This window comes from Aegilops tauschii, chromosome 6, assembly GCF_002575655.3.
Source record: "Aegilops tauschii subsp. strangulata cultivar AL8/78 chromosome 6, Aet v6.0, whole genome shotgun sequence".
NCBI classification, from domain to species: domain Eukaryota; kingdom Viridiplantae; phylum Streptophyta; class Magnoliopsida; order Poales; family Poaceae; genus Aegilops; species Aegilops tauschii.
In genome coordinates, this window is record NC_053040.3 from 41,103,626 (window position 1) to 41,122,258 (window position 18,633).

The window sequence follows — 18,633 nt, forward strand, 5'->3', positions numbered from 1 at the left end:
GCTGGTTGAATAGTAGCCGGTGGAGTAGCACGCGGTGGAGGCTGGATGAACAGAAGCCCGTGGATGAACAGTCGCAGGTGGAGGCTGGAGGAGGTCGACGGTGGATGAACAGTAGTCCATGGAGGCTGGAGGGGGTCGACGGTGGAGATGAACAGTATCCCGTGGAGTCCTGTTTTGCGGTACGCCACACCCCTCCCGATGAACAGGACCCCCGTTTCGACCGTAGCGCTCCAACACAAGTCCGTTTCCACCGTTTTGCGGTACGCCACACCCATCCCGATCAACAGGACCCCCGTTTCGACCGTAGGAGGTCCGTTTCCTCCGTTTTGCGGTATGCCAGACCCCTCCCGATGAACAGGATCCCATTTCGACCGTGGCCGGTCGAACACAAGGCCGTTTCCTCCGTTCTGCGGTATACCAGGCCTCGTTTCCATCGGCTATTCTGTCCAAGCCGGTTCGCTCCCACGCGTTCCGTTGCCTCCCGATGAATACGACACATTCCGTTGCCTCCCCATGAACACGACGACGACGCAGTTTCTCCGTTCCGGCCCAGCCATGTACACGAGCCCTGGCCGTACGTATGCGCAAGTAGGCGTTCGAGACCCCGCTCGTATGTACGTACGTGGCCGTATTTTCTTTCTTGCACACTAGCTGCTGTACGTACGTGTACATGCTACATGCGTGCCTCAACTACGACATGTGCGCGCTCTACATCGACCAGTATGCCCGTACACGTTCGCGACCAGAATGACAACGCTACGTACGCTTCGACCAGGTGGGTCCTGACTGTCGGGCATTTCCTTGCGTGCGAAGATATAGCTCATGGGTCCCAGTAGTCAAGGGGGAGAATCGTTTTTTTGCCCGGACGCACTTCCTTGCGTGCGAAGATGTAGCTGGTGGGCCCCAGCAGTCAGGGGGGAAACATTTTTTTAACAAAATACGGTGGCCCGTCCGGTGGGTCCCCGTTGTCAGGTGCAGGAATAATTCTTTTACGCGTAATAAGGAGGCACTTCCTTGCGGCTGCCGTGGACCCACCTGTCAGCCTCTCCACGTACAGTACTCTTCCGATGGAAGTCGGTCGTTGACCACATTCACCACGCCGCGCCGAGAGCACCAAGCCGGTGGACGACGGCAAGGCCTAGGAAGGGGACGACGCGGAGCCAGGGAAGACGCGGCAATGGATGCCCACGCATAGAGGAGTATGAGGGTTCACTGGTTCGCTGTGGTGTGAGCCTGCCGTCGCCGCAGAATAACTGGGGGTGTGGGTGAGTAGAGGGATGGCCTGGCCAGCGGTGGGAGTAGTAGGGGGCGGTGAGGCCTCCACCGCATCGCAGCCGGCCACAGGAGGCAGGAGCACGAGGCACGACCTGCGTTGGTTTGGGCGGCTGGAGCAAGAAGACCAGAGGTTGAAGAAGCACTACGGCCATTGGATGGACATCGTACGGTCACTGGAGCTAGAATCTTGCATATTGACTAAGTTGACAAAGCCCTCCGTCCCCGTCAACTTAGTAGGCCCACAAGTCATCCTGCCACTATACTGGGTCCCAGCTAGCAGGGGGGTCTTCATTTTTGTGTGCGTAATAAGGAGGCACTTCCTTGCGTGCGAAGATATAGCTGGTGGATCCGAGCTGTCAGTGGCGGTAACGTTTTTTTTCGCGAAATACAGAGGCCCTTCTGGTGGGTCCCAGATGTTAGGTGGAGAAATCATTATTTTGTGCGGCTATGGACCTAGCTGTCAGCCTCTCCACGTACATTCCAGTTCAGATGCATGTCGGTCGTTGACCACGTTGACCAGGCCGCGCCGAGATCACCAGGGCGGTGGACGACGGCGAGGCCTAGGAAGGGAACGACACGGAGCCAGGGAAGACTCGGCAGTTGTTTCCCACGCGGAGGGGAGTACGACAGTACGAGGGTTTACTGGTTCGTCTGCCGTCGCCGGAGAATAACAGCAGGTGTGGGTGAGTAGAGGGATGACTAGGCCAGCGATGGGAGTACGGTGGGGCGGTGAGGCCTGCGCGGCAGCACAGCCGGCCGCGGGGAGGAGGGAGCAGGCAGTCCCGCCGGCGCTTGTTTGAGTGGCTGGAGCAGGAAGAGCAAAGATTGAAGAAGCACGACGGCCGTTGGATGGAAATCCAACAGTCACTGCTTGTGCGTCAACCTTTTTTTTAGGAAAGCCTCAAATCTGGGGAAAACAGCATACAACCCATCTGCCATTATTTGTAATAATTTACAGCCCATTTGCTAATTCTTAAGGTTTTTTTGGAGCCCATATTATTTTTGCTAGCATTACAGCCCATATTATGCCGACGGTTAAAAAATTATACGAAATTTTGCATATTTCGGTGCAGTCCGAACTGTTTTTAATCCCGAAATTTTGAGTCACATTCAAACTAATTTTAAAAATAAATGTATATCAATATAAAATCCAACAAATTGTCCACGCATAAAAATCAATGCAATTTAAAATTTCGAAATGAAAAAAAGAAATTTGAAACTAATTGCCGGTTTGATGTGTTTTAAAAATGTACAGCCCATTTCTCATTACTGATAGGCCATTTTCTCAACCAGCCGAATGAAGCTCTCCTCGTCTTGAAAGATTTGCAGCCCAACAGGCCTGACAAAGCGACTTACTTGGCAAATCACAAAAAAACTGTGTTGTGGTCGTGGACCCAGCTGCGGCCGTGGACCCAACTGTCAGCCTCTCCACGTACAGTACTCTTCCGATGGAAGTCGGTCGTTGAGCACATTGACCATGCCGCGCCGAGAGCACCAAGGCGGTGGATGACGGCGAGGCCTAGGAAGGGGACGACGCGGAGCCGGGGAAGACGCGGCAGTGGATGCCCACGCGGAGAGGAGTACGAGGGTTCACTGGTTCGGCTGCGGTGTGAGGCTGCCGTCGCTGCAGAATAACAGGGGGTGTGGGTGAGTGGAGGGATGGCCTGGCCAACGGTGGGAGTAGTATGGGGGGCGGTGAGGCCTCCGCGGCAGCACGGATGGCCACGGGAGGCAGGAGCAGGCGGCACGACTGGTGCTGCTTTGGGAGGCTGGAGCAAGAAGGCCAGAGGTTGAAGAAGCACTATGGCCGTTGGATGGACATCGTACGGTCACTGGAGCTAGAATCGTTCATATTGACTAAGTAGACAAAGCCCTCTGTCCCCGTCAACTTTGTAGGCCCACAAGTCAGCCACCCAGTATGGTGGGTCCCAGCTAGCAGGGGGTATTCATTTTTTTGTGCGTCATAAGGATGCCTTTCCTTGCGTGCGAAGATATAGCTGGTGGGTCCGACCTGTCAGCGGGGGGAACGTTTTTTCATGAAATACAGAAGCCCTTCCCATGGGTCCTAGCTGTCAAGTGGAGGAATCATTATTTTGCGCGTAATAAGGAGGCATTTCCTTGCGTGCGGCCGTGGACCCAGCTGTCAGCCTCTCCACGTACAGTCCACTTCCGATGGATTTCATTGACCATGTTGACCAGGCCGCGCCGAGAGCACCAGGGCGGTGGACGACAACGAGGCCTAGGAAGGGAACGACACGGAGCCAGGGAAGACTCGGTAGTTGTTTCCCACGCGGAGGAGTACGAGGGTTTACTGGTTCGTCTGCCATCTCCGGAGAATAACAACAGGTGTGGGTGAGTAGAGGGATGGCTAGGCCAGCGATGGGAGTACGGTGGGGCGGTGAGGCCTGCGCGGCAGCATAGCCGGCCGCGGGAGGAGGGAGCAGGCAGTCCCACCGGCGCTTGTTTGAGCAGCTGGAGCAGGAAAAGCAGAGATTGAAGAAGCACGACAGCCGTTGGATGGACATCCAACAGTCACTGCTCTTGTGTGCATTATTTCTAATAATGTACAGCCCATTTGCTAATTCTTAAGAATTGTTTTGGAGCCCATCTTCTTTTTGTTAGCATTACACCCCATATCGTGGCCATGGTTAAAAAGTATACTAATTTTTGCATATTTTGATGCGGTCAACTGTTTTTAATCCCGAAATATCGATTCACATTCAAACTATTTTGAAAAATAATTTATATAAATATAAAATCCAAATAATTGTCCACGCATAAAAATCAATGGAATTTAAAATCTTGTAATGAAAAAAATTGAAACTAATTCCCGGTTTGATGTGTTTTAAAAATGTACAACCCATTTCTGGGCAAACCGAATGAAACTCTTCTCGTCTTGGAAGATTTACAGCCCAGCAGGGCTGATTAAGCAAGTAGGCCTCGTGTGGGTATTTCTTAAAAAAAATAGAACTAGGCTAGCCATTTTCGGCAAGAAAAAAACACAACTGGGCTCATGATGTGGTAAACATAAATAAAACCCTGGCTAGACGGGCCACAGCCCCCGCACAGCCCCGTTGTTACCCTGATCCGTCGCTAAAACTAGTATAAATAACAACTTCTTGTTCCTCAAAAAAAAAAAAAAACTGCGTGGCCTGCTGGTTCCCTGGTGTCAGCCACTCGTAGTGTAATTCTCTCGTTTATTGACTACTTTGAGAATGGCGTGAGCCCCAGATGTCCAACCATTAGGAGGAACCATAGTTTTGGGCTTGTAATATAGAGGCACTTGCTTGCATACTGCCATGACGCTGGTGGGTCCCTACTGTCATCCTCTCCACGTACAGTCATCTCCTTGTTCCTCTCGGTTGTTGACGACGTTGACAATGCAAGAGGACGGCGCACCGCGCACGGCGAGCGAACCAAGGCCGCAAGGCGGAGGACGCCGGCGAGGCCTCGGACGGAACGAACATGAGCCGTGGAAGATGTGCCGGTCCATTCGCAGGCGGAGGGGAGTACGAGGGTTGACTGGTTCGGGTGCGGGTGCGTGTTGGGGCTGACGTCGCCGGAGAATAACAGGATGTGTGGGGGAATAGAGGGAGGGACTGGCCAATGTTGGAGGGTACGTACGGTAGGGCGGCGGAGGCGCAGCCAGCCATGGGAGGCGGGAGCAGGCGGAGCCGACGGGGTGGTGTGGTTTGGGTGGCTGGCGGAAGAAGAAGACAAGAGATAGAAGATACACGACAGATGTTGGATGTCAATCCAACGGCTGGTAGGCAGAATCGTTTGTTGACTGGCTAGTAAGTCGACACCACCTTGGATAGGCTATTTCCTCGCGGGTCCCAAATGTCAGAATCCAAATCTGTCATGGTCATGCAGCCTTTCCTATGAAAATTTACAGCCCATTTGATGTGCTAGTTCGAAATAAGTTTGTTGGTGCTGGTGGGGGCTAATCACTTGGCTTATGTAATGCATAGTGAGGTCAAGCATCTGGCGAGAGTGATGTTATTTCCCTTGGTTGGGATTTGTTAGTTGTTACAATATTTCACTCTAAATTAAACGACTGGCAAGCCATTTGCCTTGTTTCAAAGAAAATATGACAGTCACAGCTGTTGAGGATATAGACCTGGGGGTCACCCGCCAGGAGGGCCGGGTTACTCCAAGGATCATTACCAGAAGCCCGGAGCTAAGTTTCAGGATAATGGGCCAGAGATGGGCTGAGACCCGGATATGGCTTAAAGCCCGTAGTTACAATCATTGTTATAGTAGACTTGTAGTGTAAGGCAAGTATTGTTTTAGAGCCCGAGCCGGACACTCTTATGAGCCGGCCGGGACTCTAAGGGCTGCTGGGCGTCAGCCTCCCTATATAAAGGGACGACCCGGCAGCGGTTTGGGGACGACAATCTCTCCGAGAGCCGGGATAAGTGTTTAGTTCCCTGGCGATCGTAACCCTAATCAATAACACCTCGAACTGGACGTAGGCTTTTACCTTCACCGTAAGGGGCCGAACCAGTATAAACCCTCGTGTTCCTTGTCCCGCATAACCCCTTCAAGCTTCCTAGTTGCGATGGCTCCACGACTAAGTCCTAGCCCAAGGACATCTGCCGTGACAATTCCACGACAGTTGGCGCCCACCGTGGGGCCAGCGCACGGTGGATTTGAGTTCTTGAAGGGCAGCTTCGAAGGGCTCAAGGGATACGCTGTGGGCCGGATGACCAAGAGTCGTCGCGGCAGGCTCTACATCGACGACGCGGACTGGGGCCCCGACGCCGGCTCAGTGGAGTACGGGTACCGGGTCCCCTTTGGCGGAATTCATGTCTTCATTGGCAAGATTGGTGAGCCGGGCCCCGAGCCGGGTCTCTGCGCCGATCTCATCGAAACGGCTCAGCGCGCCCGATCCGCCCGGGCCCGGCCTGCCTTAAAACGCGCTTTTGTGGGATGCATCCATGGAAGGCCCTCCGATCCATCTGGGTCTGGGGATGAGGCGGCCGCCGGCTCTGACGGCGAGTCGGCCGCTGATGAGTCAAACTCGTTGTACCAACTTCAAGATGGCAGGCTCATGAGTTATTCCGATGGCAATAGTATTCCGGACCTTTTTGAGCCGCCAAGTCAGGTCGGAGTTTTTATGGCTGGTGCGCAGCCTGTTCAGAACCCCGCTACCGGATCAGAAAATCCGGAGCCTTCCCCGGCTCAGGTGCTGATGGATCTCACAGATAAGATGACGGCCCTGTTAACTGCCACGGTTGACCCGGCAGATCAAGCCCAGCATGACGCGGAGGTGGCACAGTTAAAATTGGATCTGATGAAAGCAAAAGAGGATCTTGCAGCAGAAGGGATCAGGCTGGCGGCGGAGCGGGCGGCTCTCGACGCCCGGGCTCAGTTGATTCAGGCGCAGTCCTTCCAACTCACGATGGATCAGAACGCGGCCAACGAGGTCATGAGAAGGAGGCATTAGAAGGCCCAGTCTCGACTCCCGCCGGTTTACGATCCGCGCAATCTATTCAACACGCCGGGTGCGGGATCCAGTAACCCACCAGGGGTCATTGCGCCCGGGTCGGGACCCCTTATTCAGCCACTAGTAATGGGGCCTCCCCAGGCGCCCCCTGCCCCGCCTCAGTATGTGCCAATACCCCCGGGTCATTACGATAACCCGCTGGAGAACATGGTAGCAGCGGCAGCACGACTGGCGGCTCTTCCCGTTGACGGCAATTCTCCGGCAGCCGTGGAAACCCGCCGGGTCAGGGAACTCCTGCAGACGGCCCTAGCGCAGCAAGAGGCGTACTCCTGCAGCCGGGACAGGATCCACTCAACTCCTCGCCCAGGCCAGAGCCCGAGCTATAGCCGGCACATGGTCTCGGCGACCGGCTCAAGTAATGTCCGACGCCATGGCCCGTCTCATGTTGGAACCTTCTACGCCGCAGACCAAGCACGGCAAGAGGCGGAGCAGGTGCCGCAATTGACGGCTTATCAGACCCCCCCGGCTTATCCAACGGCGTCCGTTGATGTGGGTATTTCTACCAGGACCGGGGGTGTCCCTTGTTTGGTGCCGGCCATCCGTAATGAACGTTTACCTAAGGATTTCAAGGGCCCTAGGAAGGTGCCTAACTATACAGCTGACTTACAGCCTGCGGCCTGGATTGAGAGTTATGAGATGGCCATGGAACTGCTAGAGGTCAGCGAGGCGGCCATGGCCAAATATTTCACCATGATGTTAGATGGAACTGCCCGCACGTGGTTAAAAGGGCTGCCACCGAACTCCATTGGGTCTTGGACTGAGCTGAAGGCCCGGTTCATTCAAAACTTCAAGGATACCTGTAGGCAGTCTATGTCAATTGTGGATTTGACTAACTGTAAGCAGCAGGAGGGCGAGTCCACGACCCATTGGGTTCGCCGGGTCAAGGAGATCATACATTCATCAGATAAGATGGACGCCGGCTCTGCAGTCTTGATGTTAGAACAGAACTGTCGTTTTGTGCCCCTAAAGATGAAGCTTGGGCGGCTTAAACGTGACTGCACGGATACGGGTACACTAATGGCGGCTCTTGTCAAATACGCTGATTCCGATGGTACCAAGGATCCCCCTTCAGATGATGAAAGGACAGGGAAGGGAAAGAAGAACGGCAATGGAAAGAGCCCTCAGTTTAACCCGGGGAATCAAGGAGGAGGCAAGCGCAAGGCCGATGGCAGCCTGGAGTTCGTAGCCAACACCCAAGGCAACAACCAGCGACGCAAGGGGAGGCCCCCTCCCCGAGGTGGCGGGTCAGGACCTTCTCTGGAGCAGCTGTTGAATGAACCTTGTCCGAGACATGGCTCTAGAGAGAAGCCAGCGACTCATCTGTGGAAGGATTGTGCTATCATGAAGGCCTTTAAAAACTACAATGGCCCGGGCGGCGGCCCAGGCGCAGGCGGCTCCGGCGCTGGCGGCTCTCATGGCCCGGGTGGCGGGTCAAATTCCGGTCCTCAGAACGGTCAAGGGGGCTTCAATCAACAGTCTGGTCAGGGTCATCAACAGCAACAGGGGGGTTATCAGACCAACCCGAAGCAACTTAGCGGTGGACAGTATCACGTGTTCACCACTAGTTTGTGCAAACGAGACGAGAAGCTTCACAAGAGGGCTGTTAATTCTGTTGAGCCGGCGGTTCCACGCTACTTACGGTGGTCGGAGCAGCCCATAGTGTGGAGTAGGGAGGATCACCCTCCCCGGGTGGATAACCCGGGCCACCTGGCCTTAGTAGTGGCTCCTCAGGTGGGAGGCTATAAGTTCACAAAGGTACTCATGGATGGAGGCAGCAGTATCAACATCCTCTATTATGAGACTTTCCGTCGTATGGGGCTAGTTGATAAGAACCTCAGCCAGTCAAATACTATCTTCCATGGTGTGGTACCCGGTAAGTCGGCTTATCCAGTCGGCAAGATCGAATTGGAAGTGGCTTTTGGTGATGAAAACAACTACAGGGTGGAGAAGTTGACCTTTGAGGTGGTCAAGATAAGAAGTCCATACCATGCTATATTCGGACGGCCGGCTTACGCCAAGTTCATGGCACGGCCGTGTTATGTGTACTTACAGCTCAAGATGCCGGGTCACAATGGGACCATTACAGTTCACGGCAGCCGGAAGGTGGCTCTGGAGTGTGAGGAAGGTGACGCGGCTTATGCAGAGTCTGTTTGTGCCACAGAAGAGTTGAAATTTTATAAAGACAATGTTGACCCAACAGATATGACCTCTCTGAAAAAGCCAACCACGGAGAATGAACCAGCAATGAAGTTTAAATCAGCCGATGAGACTAAACTTGTTGATTTTGTTCCAGGTGACTCGTCTCAGCAGTTCAGCATCAGTGCAAATCTGGACCCGAAATAGGAAGGCGCGCTCATCGAGTTCATCCGTGAGAATAGGGACATCTTTGCATGGAAACCTTCTGACATGCCAGGTGTACCTAGAGAACTCGCTGAGCACACTCTCAATGTGGATCCAAAATTTAAGCCGGTCAGGCAGTTCCTTCGACGGTTTAACGAAGAGAGGCGGAAGGCTATTGGTGAAGAAGTGGCCCGGCTTTTGGCGGCCGGGTTCATTGTTGAGGTTTTTCACCCAGAGTGGTTGGCTAACCCGGTGCTCGTACTTAAAAAGAACGGCACCTGGCGGATGTGTGTGGACTACACGGACTTGAACAAGGCGTGTCCGGCTGATCCTTTTGCTCTCCCCCGTATCGATCAAATCATTGACGCCACGGCAGGTTGTGCACGCTTAAGTTTCTTGGATGCTTATTCCGGGTATCATCAGATTAAGATGGCAGTTAAGGACCAGGAGAAGACGGCGTTCATCACTCCCTTTGGAGCCTTCTGCTATGTGTCTATGCCCTTTGGACTCAAGTGTGCACAGGCGACTTACCAGCGTTGTGTGCAGAATTGCCTTCATAAGCAGATCGGGCGCAATGTTCACGCTTACGTGGACGACATTGTGGTTAAATCCATCAAGGAGGAAACCCTGATAGATGACTTAAGGGAAACCTTCGACAATCTCCGGGTCTATAAGATGATGCTTAACCCGGCCAAATGTGTTTTTGGTGTTCCTGCAGGCAAACTATTGGGCTTCTTGGTTTCTGACAGGGGCATTGAGGCTAACCCAGAGAAGATCAAAGCTATCACTTCTCTAGCTCAGCCGGCATGTATAAATGACGTTCAGCGTTTGGCGGGTCGCATCGCTGCGTTAAGCCGGTTTATAAGCCGTTTGGGTGAGAAGGCTATGCCCTTATATCAATTGATGAAGAAAACTGATAACTTTGTCTGGAATGATGCAGCTAATACCGCCTTCGAGGATTTGAAAAAGCAACTGGCAGAGCCCCCCGTCCTTGCTGCTCCGGTTGATAAGGAGCCCTTGCTACTGTATGTAGCGGCAAACGCATGAGCTGTCAGCGTGGCTATTGTGGTGGAGCGCAAGGAGGCAGGTAAGGAGCATCCGGTTCAGCGGCCGGTTTATTATGTCAGTGAGGTGCTCATTGAGTCCAAGCAGCGATATCCGCATTGGCAGAAGCTCGTATATGGGGTATTTATGGCGAGCCGGAAGCTTAAGCATTACTTTCAAGGTCATCCCATCACTGTGGTCAGTTCCGCCCCTCTCGGTGATATTATCCAGAACAGAGAGGCTACAGGGAGAATTGCTAAGTGGGCTATAGAACTTGGACCTCATGACCTCAAATATGTGCCACGCACTGCTGTTAAGTCTCAGGCCTTGATAGATTTCATCAATGATTGGACAGAGTCACAAGTACCCGAGCAAAAGCCGGATAACACTTATTGGACTATTCACTTTGATGGGTCCAGGCAGCTGGAGGGCTCGGGGGCTGGTGTGGTCTTGGCTTCCCCTAAAGGTGACAAGTTCCATTATGTGCTACGCTTGATGTTTCCTTGCACTAATAATGCGGCTGAGTACGAGGCTTTGCTCCACGGTCTTCGGGTGGCTAAGGAGATGAGCTTAAGCCGGCTGAGGTGTTTTGGTGACTCAGACTTGGTGGCTCAACAAGTATCAGGCACCTGGGATTCTAAGGATCCTCTAATGGCGGCTTATCGCCGCAAGGTTGATGCCATTGCCGGGCACTTTCAGGGATATCAAGTGGAGCACATTGACCGCAGGAAGAATGAGGCGGCTGATGCTTTAAGCCGGCTCGGCTCTCAGCGAAAGCCGGTGCCGCCTAACACTTTCCTGGATGTCCTATATAACCCTTCGGTTAAGTTGCCTACAGAGGAGGACTTGGCTATCCCTGACCCGGAGGCACGACTGGTGGCGGCTCTTCATATCACACCAGACTGGACAATGCCATATCTGGCTTATATAACCCGGGGAGAGTTGCCTGAGGATGAAATTCTGGCCAGGCAAATAACCCGGCGGGCTAAGTCAATGATTGTTATCGATGGCGAGTTGCATCATCGCAGTGTTTCAGGGGCATTCCAGCGTTGTATCTCCCCTGAGGAAGGTCAAGAGATCTTGCGCGAGATCCATGAAGGGGATTGTGGCCATCATGCCGGTTCAAAATCTCTTGTGGCCAAGGCTTTCCGTCATGGTTTTTATTGGCTGACGGCTCACGCTGATGCAGAGGACTTGGTCAGTAAATGTGATGGCTGCCAAAGGTTCTCCCGACGGGCTCATGTGCCGGCTCAGGAATTGAGGATGATCCCGATCACTTGGCCCTTTGCGGTCTGGGGGCTTGATATGGTCGGGCCTTTTAAACGGTCCAAGGATAAGAAGACCCACCTCTTGGTGGCAGTGGACAAATTCACGAAGTGGGTGGAAGCTGAGCCAGTTAGCAAGTGCGATGCAGCCACGGCGGTTCAATTTATGAAAAAGGTGATCTTCCGCTTCGGCTTTCCACACAGCATCATAACAGACAACGGCACTAATCTGTCCAAAGGCGCTATGGAGGAGTTTTGTCAAAGAGAGCATATCCGGCTTGATGTCTCTTCAGTGGCACACCCCCAATCCAATGGTCAAGCTGAGAGAGCTAACCAGGAGATTCTGAAGGGCATTAAACCCCGGCTCTTGGTCCCTTTGCAACGGACGCCAGGTTGTTGGGTGGAGGAGTTGCCCTCCGTTTTATGGAGCATCAACACTACTCCTAACAGGTCTACAGGATTCACGCCTTTCTTCATGGTTTATGGAGCAGAAGCAGTTCTCCCCAGCGACATCCGTCATGATTCACCTCGTGTGGCGGCTTATGTTGAGACGGATAATGAACAGGCGCGCCGAGATGCTCTGGACTTGCTGGACGAACAGCGTGATGTGGCAGCCGCCCGTTCAGCGATTTACCAACAAGACCTGCGCCGTTATCATAGCCGCCGGGTTAAATCCCGGGTCTTCCAGGAGGGCGACCTGGTGCTCCGGCTCATCCAGGATCAAACAGATGCACACAAGTTATCCCCACCTTGGGAAGGGCCTTTTGTGGTCAGTAAGAACTTGCACAACGGGTCATATTACCTCATTGATATCCGGGAGCATAAGGACTCACGTAAATCTGAGGAGGAGACCCGTCGGCCGTGGAACATAGCTCAGCTTCGGCCTTACTACACTTGAGCTTCCGACTCTTGTGATGTACATATTTATCTCAGCCATGTATATATTATGATAAAGCAATAAAGCAGGACCTCTGTCCTTTGCTCTCTTCCAAAAATGTGTGTTGTTACATGCTGACTTACAGAAGATCCGGCTTATGATCATCTTCGAATCTAGCTGTAAGCAGTAAAGTCGCTTGGGGGCTTCCTGTTCACACATGGGTCGTATTCGAACCAAAGAGAACATAGCTGTCGATACCCATTTGATTGGCAAAGTGCCGAGCTCATTGGGAAGTTGCCTCTGGTCATATTTGAATCATAGTGTAACCCCTCTGAGAACCGACGTGGATCGTATTCGAATCAGCGTCGTTAAACAAATTTTCAGAATCACTTGGGGGCTTCCTGTTCAAACATGGGTCGTATTCGAACCAAAGAGAACATAGCTGTCGATACCCTCTTGATTGGCATCGCCAAACCCACTGGGGGCTATATGATCGTATCCGAATCTTAGCTTAACCCCTTTGGATCGAGTTTCTGGTCGTATTCGAACCGGAAGCCCTTAAGTTTTTATATTTTACCACAAACTTGCTTTGATCATGTCAAAGTATGTACTGCCGGGTTTCACTTGCCGGCTTAATTTTGGTTTATCTTGTTAGTTGAGCATCATGGATGTCATCAAGACAAATAAATTCGAGTTAAGGTACCAACCGTGCTACCCGGGCTATTTAACCCGGAAGTATGCTTACAGGCTGTTAAGTGTGTCATCACAGCTATGTTCGAGTATAGTTAAGGACCGATCTTTTTTGGTTCGTATCCCGGGTTATCCATCTCAAACACCTGATTCTCAGGGCGGTAAGCCGCTTTGCGACTTGTAATTTGCCTTTCTATGCAGATATTTAAAGGCACTTTTTAAGGTTGAGAAGGACAAAGGGATAATTCCGACCCGGAGGAGCATCAAAAGAATGACTTCAAAGGATTTCAGCATTCATTACGTGCACGATGGCACGGCAGAGATAAATTGTTGCACCTACTCTATTACAAAAATCTTTCAAAGTTTCAAGGATGGGCGTTGTTTGGTGAGCCGCTAGCCGGTTTATGACGCCTGCTGAGTTGAAGTCCCCGGCTCATCTTCTGCTTCGGCTGATCCCAAGGCTTCGAAGGTCGACGACTTCCAGTTGATGCCGCTGAGAGCTTCGAACTGAGCTTCTTCGTCAATTAACCCGTCCGGGTTAATCTCCGGGGCAAAGGTGTGCTGGCGAGCCGGAGGAATCAGATTGATGGCTTCATAGCGAGGGGTTGGAATCCTCTGATTCTCCGCGTTGTATCCCGGCTGATACTTGGTTAAATCGGTGTCGTTCCCGATGATGGTGGCCACCGGGCGCACAGCTTTCACACAAGCCGCGAAGTCCTTCTGGTCGAATGCTGAGCCGTCTTCTTTCAGGCTGGGATAGCCCAGGGCGATGTCTGCCGGGTCTAGCTCCGGCAAGAAGGCTTTGGCCCGGCTCAGTGCGGCGATTGCTCCGGATCTCGCGGATGCTCGTCGTAGCTCCTGGATCCGCTGCGGCAGAACTGCGAGCCGGCGCAGGACTTCGGCCAGATGAGTCGGCACTTCATTCGACAGGGCCACCACAGCTAAAGCCCGCTGTGACCCGGTGTAGAGCTGTTCCACCAGGGTGTACACGGCCTTTAACTTGGTGACCACGCTCTGGTTCAAGTTGGCGCTTCTGGAACCTGTTTAACAACATCAGATGACCCGGTGGTAAGGATGAGTTAAGAGATGTAAACATTCCAATGTGAATGAAAGCCGGTGAGGCGACTTACCGAAGATGGCAACTACCATTTGGGACACTTGGCGCTTTAGATCGGAGAGCTCAGCGGTCTTCTCAGTAAGGGCCTTCTCCGCCTGTTCTGCCCGGGTCACCAGTGCAGTTTTCTCCTCAGCCCAGGCCTTCCGCTCAGCGTCGAATTCAGTCTTCAACTTTTCCTGAGCGGCGATGCTGGAGACAAACTTGGCATTTGCCTTCCGGGTCTCCATCTCTTGTGCCTTCAGCCGGCTCTTGAGATCCGCCAGGTCTGACTCTAATTTCTTGCCAACAGCCTGCATATATTTCCGGGTTATTAACAGTCATCCTATAAAGTCCCAAGCGCTTTCCAAGCAAAGACACTTGGCACTTGGGGGCTAATGCATATTGAACGTATCTATCTATGTACGGCCGGCTCAGTTCAGTAAGCCGGAATCTAAAGTCTACAACATATTCAAGTATAAGTCCTAGACTTGGGGGCTAGAATGGCAAGGATCACTATGCGGAAAGTAAGAAAACAGCAGAAGGTTACCTCAGATTTGTGTTGGATCTGGTTGACCATGGCGATCTCGGCGTCCCGGCTCTTGTGAACCTGGCTGATATAGCCTGAGACGAGTTCTCCAATACTTAAGTCGGTGTAGCTGGAGAGATCCAGATTCACCCGGTGGGGTTGTAGCAACTCCCCCCTTGCGGAGCATTTGGCCAGCGCGGTCGGCCTTCCCGGCTCAACAAACTCCGTCCGGGTAATTACCACGTCCGGGTCATTAGCTGGTGGGGCTTCAGGCGCCGTATCCATGGGAATGGTGGCTTCAGGGGTGGAGGCGACTGGCGGCTCTTGAGCTGTCGTCTCCGGCTCAGGCAAGTCAGGCACTCCGGCTGACCTGGTCTTCTTTACTCTTTTGGTGAGCTTTGCCTGGGCACTGAAAAGGCAGAAGTGTTAGGCATACAAAGGGTAAGTACAGACAGATAATGTAAGGAGATTGTTATTACCCGGGGGCAGTCTTGAAGGCCGGCAGACTTGACTGCATGGAGTCACCCGAGGAGGGGGAGGTCTCCTGGTAATTGGAGTGAGAAGAGTTGAGTGGCTGACGGATGACACCCGCCAACGGATGAAAAGGGTACAGGTGAGAAAAAACCTCAGTGCGGCGTTTCCTCGTTGCGTCGGGTAACCCAGTGGAGAGGTCGGTGTCCTTGCGGGCCCGGGTGTGACGCCGGCTCTCGTGAACCTGCTGCTTCAAAAGAAATTGAGGGTCTCGGTGAGCTAATCGATGGGAAAAGCTTACTTTCCGGGTTACCCTTCGGACTTTCAGCTGTGGTAAAGGCTCCGAGCCGGAGGAAAGTGATGTTACCTCTTCGACCACCGGGTTACTGGCGCCGGTGTCATCCTGTCAATAAGCAAGTGTTGATAAGGCGGACAGCATCAGACAACATATACTGCAAGAATTTAAAAGATTTAAGGGTTACCTCTGATTCGGAGCTATCGCTTAATTGCAGCAGCTCCGAAGCAGTGGGTCTGTTTCCCTTTTTGCGAGGGGCGGCTCTCTTGGCGGCTTTCTTCACCTTCCTGGCCTTCTTGGCCGCCTCGTGGTCATACTTGACCCGCCAGAATTTATCATCAGCCTGAGAAATACAGTAATGAGCTCTTAGTAAGATGACAGGTAAAACAAAATGGAAAGGTTAAAGTCAGCGGCTTACCGCTGGGGCTGGATTGGTCTTGCAGAACGGGGCTAGCACGATTCTTCCACAGTCTGCCAGGCTCTCGTTTAAAAGAGCCTTGGTCTCTTCTTCAACAACGTCTTCTGGAAGATCATTGCGACTGTGCCTCTGCGGGTCATCCTTTCGTCCGGTGTACTCACACATTAAGCCAGGGCGGCGGCTCAATGGGATCACCCGCCATGAGATCCAGACCCGGACCAGGTCAATTCTGTTCAGACCATTGCCTAGCAGGGCTTTGATCTTGTTGATCGTTGGAAGCAGAGGCTGGCGTTCTGCGGCAGTCAGTTTGTCGGATAATGGATGAGTTGGCTCCAGGCGCGTTGGGCGAAAGCCGGGCAGCGGGCTCTCATCAGCCGGGGACGTGTCTTGGCAGTAGAACCAAGTCATGTTCCAGTCCTTGGGGTGACTTGGCGGTTCTGCATAAGGGAACAGACAATCCCTGCGCCGTTGGATGGAGATGCCGCCTAACTCTAGACTTGGACCGTTTGCGCACTCGGTTTGGCGGTTCAAATAGAACAGCTCTTTGAAGAGCAGCAGACTCGGCTCTTCTCCAAGATATACTTCACAAAAAACTTGGAAGTTGCAGATGTTGGATATGGAATTGGGTCCTATATCCTGAGGCCGAAGATCAAAGAAGTTGAGCACGTCCCGGAAGAATTTTGAGCCGGGCGGTGCGAAGCCCCGGCTCATATGGTCGGCAAAGATCACTACCTCCCCGTCTCTCGGCTGTGGCCTTTCTTTGAACGGGTCAGGGGCACGGTAGGACGTCACTTCCTTCTTAGGCAGATATCCGGATTTAACGAAGTTGGCCAGGGTCTCTTCGGTGACGCTGGATTTCATCCAGTTGCAAGTGATGGGAGCCTTGGGAGGCATGGTGACGGTTGGTGGTCTACGAGGAAGAGAAAAGTGTCCGGGTTAATTATAAGCCGGAGTATATCATTCAAGTTACAATGACGGCTTATGAAGGGGACTAATGGTATGTCTTGATACGGTGGGTTATCTAAGCCGTCGGGGCTTTCAGGATAAGTTGGTCGTCTACGGCTTACTGCGGTTAAGTCGGAAGATACTACAGAGCATGATTCTCTTTAAACCGGAAAGTTCTACGACGCGTGTTTTCTCTAAGTCGGAAATATAAGCCGCCAAGATTCAAGGGCTGCAGTTTTTACTAAGTGTGGTAAACAGATTTCACATATTACAGTAACTTTTTTGGATCAAAGTAGTCGGAGCAGAGAAAGTTTTCTAGACCTAAAAAACAGAAGCAGGGGAGGTTCTTGAGATGGAACCCAGTCCTTATGCAGTAAAAAGAGGTGTTCTTGCAGAAGAAATGAACCTCAGATATCTACCGCGGTGGTTCTACACAAGCCTAAGGATCAACGGGGGCAGTGGCTACAGGGGTTACCGAAACTTGCGGTAACAGTGATGAACATGAAGAACACAGATGAACTCTGTCCTAGATCTATGCTAGTAAGGCAGAGGGGACTCACCGGAGCTGGAGAAGAGCGGAGGTCGCCGACGTTATCTGGTCCGAGTCAGGTTGATGCAGCGGCCGGGTTGAGGAAGACCAGGGGTGCGACGGCGGTGGCGGCAGAAGCTCGGGCAGAGGAACGGCAGTGCGAGGAAGAAGAAGGAGAATGTGAAGAAGAGAGTGCCGGGCCGGCCTATTTATAAGGCCGAGTCATAAGCGGGCGCGGGATTTGAGGAGGCCACGGCGTGGTTATCTCCCCCCTCACGGCGCCTCGATTCTCGGAAGGTCAGTAAAAGCAAAGATCCGTTGCGGATCTGGCGGAGTAAAAAACGGATTCAGTGGAGGATGACGTCACGGCGGATTACCCGGAGTCCAGAGGATGACGTCACTCCGGGTTATGACCTTCACATGAATGATAAGCCGGAGATTTTTTCTGACTGAGCTGAAGATTGACACGAGCCGGCTCAAGTCAATCTGGGGCCTAATGTTGAGGATATAGACCTGGGGGTCACCCGCCAGGAGGGCCGGGTTACTCCAAGGATCATTACCAGAAGCCCGGAGCTAAGTTTCAGGATAATGGGCCAGAGATGGGCTGAGACCCAGATATGGCTTAAAGCCCGTAGTTACAATCATTGTTATAGTAGACTTGTAGTGTAAGGAAAGTATTGTTTTAGGGCTGCTGGGCGTCAGCCTCCCTATATAAAGGGACGACCCGGCAGCGGTTTGGGGACGACAATCTCTCCGAGAGCCGGGATAAGTGTTTAGTTCCCTGGCGATCGTAACCCTAATCAATAACACCTCGAACTGGACGTAGGCTTTTACCTTCACCGTAAGGGGCCGAACCAGTATAAACCCTCGTGTTCCTTGTCCCGCATAACCCCTTCAAGCTTCCTAGTTGCGATGGCTCCACGACTAAGTCCTAGCCCAAGGACATCTGCCGTGACAATTCCACGACAACAGCCGAGTTGGAAAGGGCAAGAACATCTAACTCCAACTTACAAACTGTAAAAAAGCACGAGGGTTAATTGTTCATCAGGTTTACAAAAAAAACCAGGTTGAAAAGGGCAACAAAATCTAACTCCAGCACTATTTTCGGCAGTCACAGTCAAATGGATCGGTCAGGTCCATAGAATGAACATCCTGGGTCGTAAAATTTACTGGATTATGACCACAATATGTTGTAAATAGAAGCCCGGCACGTTCAGAAGCTCTTTTGCCCACCTGAAACTCCTTTTTTTTCTTCCACGTACCCATCCGTCAAAACCATGGTGCTGATAAACTTAAGCCTGATGGACAATAGTAACCTCGCATTCAGCAGGAAGAATGTGACAAATCTAGTGT